This window comes from Callospermophilus lateralis, chromosome 5, assembly GCF_048772815.1.
Source record: "Callospermophilus lateralis isolate mCalLat2 chromosome 5, mCalLat2.hap1, whole genome shotgun sequence".
Classification (NCBI taxonomy): domain Eukaryota; kingdom Metazoa; phylum Chordata; class Mammalia; order Rodentia; family Sciuridae; genus Callospermophilus; species Callospermophilus lateralis.
Genome location: NC_135309.1, coordinates 116,892,316 through 116,896,853, shown reverse-complemented (window position 1 = coordinate 116,896,853; position 4,538 = coordinate 116,892,316). Strand labels below are relative to the sequence as shown.

General features: G+C 35.6%; 1 pseudogene; it reads left to right on the top strand.

The window, feature by feature from the left end:
* Positions 1-3,360: 3,360 nt before the first annotated feature.
* Positions 3,361-4,040, top strand: LOC143400494 (zinc finger protein 426-like; annotated as a pseudogene).
* Positions 4,041-4,538: the final 498 nt, after the last annotated feature.

The following is a 4,538-nucleotide window of genomic DNA, read 5'->3' as shown; positions in this document are numbered from 1 at the left end:
CAAGCAAGTTTCTTTATTTCCAGGAGTTATGTGCCTACAATTAAGGTCAAAGTTGATAAGACTCTAGAATAGGCAGCATTACCATAGCAACCAGGCATCCTGTGCCTTTGCACAGAAACTTTCCCAAGCACCAAGCATGCCACAGCCATGAAGTCATCAGAGACCCCAATCCCAAACACAGAACTCCTACAATCTTCTTAGAGGAACACCAGTCATCATGAATAAAGGGCCAACTCTCCTCCAATACAACCTCAGCTTTACTAATTACATCCACAATGATTTTATTTCCAAATAAGGTCCTGGGAGTTAAGAATTGGGAGGATATAAAAAATCTAAATAGATTCCCCCCTTAAAGTGAAGCTGCTTGCTTGTTATAGATTTTTCTTGGCCTGTTTTGACTAGCTCAGAAATGATAAGGATCAAAGCAAACAGAGAAGCCTCAATTTAATGGTAGCAGTATCAGTCCCCAGCTACCCTGAATGTTGTTGTATCTTGTAATTGTTCCATAAGCAAAAAATAATGTGTTCATTCCATTCTATATTCTGCCTATACCTGCCCTAATCTGACTGTTTCCAAGCATAATATCTATCTTGATTGACCCATTATATTTCTCGTTCTTTTCACTATTGCAGCCTTCTTTAGATATTACACTTTCATATACTGCTTTTGAAATCTCTGGAGTAATTATACATTATTGTATGTCTACTTTTCTGATTCTGGCTGGATGACAGATATGATATAATGGAAAATATAATATGTAACTCAACTACAAAGTAAATAACACATATGCTTACTCACAAAAATTGTTTCATTAATAACATTTCCCTTTTTAACCAATTGTTAATGACTTTGAAAATGTATTTCTCATAAGTTTTCCAAAAGGTATACGTAACTTTGGTCGGTATAGACAGAGGAAAAAACAGAGAAAGGAAAAAGTGGGACTTTTTTCCATTCCAATTCTTTGACTTGAAGGCAAAATCAATTTTATGAACTCAAAACAATGGGTTTGTCTCAAATGTATGCACTATTAATCCTGTTTCTCTTTATAACATTTTTTTTACATAAATTATGTTTACATGCATTTTCCCACAATGAAAATTTTCTTAAATAATGCTAACAGACTTAATAAAATTTCACCTCCACTTTAATTTTCTCCACACAACTTTTAATCTTCTCTGCCAAGGGTATTATGAGGAAAAGAGCTTCCTTGATACCATTGTTAATTAAGAAAATGATCTGTTTTGTAAATGCAAATGGATTCAGCATAGCTCTTCAAAAAAGAGATTAGTGACTAATTCATTTTGTTAGAGATACCAGCCTAAATTTTAATTTGGATTATATAAGCTATAAATATTTCATTTTAAAATTAGAATGAAAAAATAGAAAATTTCAAGAGGATTGACTTAGTTCTTGCACTTCTGCGTATACATAACACATCAACAAGGAAAGAAAACTGCATGTACTCCATCTTATATTCTGCCCATCCCTACTCTAATTTGCCCACCCCAAATCCAATATCTATCAACTATAATCTATCTATATCTATATTCAATAAATCATAAAATTCTTTTTGCTGAAACATATAACATAGCTGAGTCCAAATCAGAGGTGAGGCAGAATGACCAAGCCAAATTGTGAAGGTCCTGAAAAGTTAAAGAGCAAAAAGCATGGATCCAGAGTATGTTGAAAATTGGGACCATTTTTTGTAATTGATCTGTCCTTCATCTTCCCTCCCCTTTCCCTGTACACTATCAGGGTTTAAGGCCCTTCTATTATCCCTGTTACCATGGCTTCATTTCTTATTCCATGGAGGTTGGTTCTCTAATACTTTTTTCAAGAAGGGTACATGGAAATTGTATTTTCCTTGGAAATAAATTTAATGGAGTACACTTTTTTTCCTTGAGGAACTAATAAGTGTTGATCCATAATTCCCTGTGTTGGGAGAGACCTACCTATCATGTTAAACCAATAAATCCTTCCAGCTTCTGGAAACTTCAGGCCAAATAGTTGCTGATGTATCAGCTGTCTCATGTCATGGTTATTCTTTCCCCTCACAGTCTATTAATCTGGGTTCCAGGCCAAGCAATCTGTATCTAGCAATAGAAGCCACCACAGGTACAGGGATTTAAGTGTTGTCTCGTAAGCTCAATATGAAGTCCAAAATCTGTTTGGTAGAATTTACTTTTTCAATTCAATTTTATTTTATCTGATCATTTAAAAAAAAAAGGAAAATTAACTGAGATTCAGATTGTATTATAATTATTATACTTTATTCTTCATTCACATACTATTCTATTGACTAGTATTAAGGAAGAAAAAGCATTTTATCTTTTCTCCTTCCTTAGCTATCCTTGAGAATCATGGGTCTTTCCCTGGTATCTGTAAAAAAGTTGAGTCAGAATTAGAAAGGGTTACACTGGCAATGTTGCCTAAAAAGTATATCATCTCCTAGTCCCTATTATCCTCTGGAGAAACTAAAAGAACAGTGTTAGTTCAGGTTGAGCTAATTCTTGCATTCAATCAGGATTTTAGAAGTTGGGTCTATCTTATCAAACTTAACAAGTGAAAAACTTTACCATGAGTACAGGATGTATCTGCTTCAGGCAGTTACTAATCTAGACTCATTTTGCTAAATTCTTCCCAACTCTATGTCTGAAACTTAATTTGTTCGTACTCTACATAAAGTTATCTTATCCTAATGACAAATAGGATTAGAAGAAGACATTATTTTTTAATAAAAAACAAGTAAAAATTAAAAAAAAAACTTACTTGGTATGAATTTGTCCAACTTCAATGAGTTTATTAAGTTAATTTCTTCTTCTGTCTTGAGAGTTTCTTGCAGGATTATTATTATTAAAATGAATGCATGACAGTTTCTACATAAGAGAACTATATTATTATTATTATTATTATTATTATTATTATTATTATTATATTCTTGGTATGTCTTTCAAGAGCTCATCTTATAGTTGTAAAAAATTATAAATGTTTTAAATTCAATATAGAAAAATATATAAAATGTGTATTAAGGCAAATCAACCTAAAAAAAATGACAGGTAGACAAATGATTTGGTAGGTACCCTGAGCTGTTCCTAGATCCCCCTGTTCACAATTCCATTTATACAGACTATGAAATAATCACCCATGTCCTTATCTACAACAGTTACAATTTTATGACTTCCCTGAACCATTGTCTGGGGAGGGGGGTGTGGGGGAAGAGCCATCTTAGCCGAAGGCTCCCTCCTATGTCTAAGGGAAAGCATCCTTGCTATCCTGGTTACAGTGACTCCAATCCGGATGACCTCCTGGCCTTGCAAACCTGGTGGTTAGTGTCTCAACACTGTCTTAAAGACTCCCTGGATGCTGGCCATTGATCTTTCCCCATGTGATCTTCAAGACCTTTTCTGTCTTCATGAGGCAAAATCAGAAGAAGAAAGTATGGTGACTGAATGGTTGTCAAATAATTTTTAGGATTCAGTGTCCTTTGAGGATGTGAACTTGACCCAGGAGAAGTGGACTTTGCTGGACCAACTCAGAGAAACTTAAACAGGGATGTGATGCTGGAGAACTACAAGAATCTAATTGCATTTGATAAGAGCAGAGAACCAGCCATGTAGACCAGATCTGACGTTTCATGTGGTACAAAGAAAAGAGCTGAGGACAGTGGAAAAATTTCCCCAAGACTGGGAAATTTGTATTAATACCAAATGGTCAGCCCCTCAACAGAATCCTTTATAAGGAAAAACATCCAATATGATGGAACTGGGTCAAGCTGACCTACACAAGGATTCACTGGGATTCATTCTTTACCATGATACAGTTAGGGTACAGGCTCTGTTCAACACATCTGTACTCATTTTTCTTTTCCCCAACAGTGTGTGCTAGAACTCTCTGCTGGTCTCCTAGACTTCCACAGGGGAATACTTCCTGCCAGCTCTGTCTGCTTAGGATCATGTCCAGCTAGGACAGAAATATATATGAGAAAGAATGACTGCAGGATTGCTGACAGCTTGGTTGTAGAATTCAATGACCTTCCATGAAGTGGCAGTGATATTCTCCCAAGAAGACTGGGTATTGCTGGACCCTGCTCAAAAAAAAATTTATACAGAGATGAGGTGCTTTTAGGAACCTGGGCTCACTGGGGAATCAGCTCTGCAAATACAGTCTGATTTCTAAGGTGGAACAGCAAGAGCTGAGGACAGAGGAGAAAGGAATTTTCCAAAGCACCTCAAAAGACTGGGAAACCCAGATGCAATTCCTGTGCAAAATGTTCCTAGGATCACAACATCCAATGGCATAAAAATGGTACCAACCCAACCTGGCAAGAAACCTATAGAATGTAATTATCATAAAAGACTCTTCAGAAAGAAGTCTTACCTTATTTGTACCAGGCATTTCAAGGAAGAGGAATGCTATAAATGTACAGAATAAGGCAAAACCTTCAACCATCCTTCAACTTGACATCATTTAAAGTCATGTGAGTATTCACACTGCAGAGAAAATTCTAGCATTTAATGATTTATGGAAAAGCTTTCAAT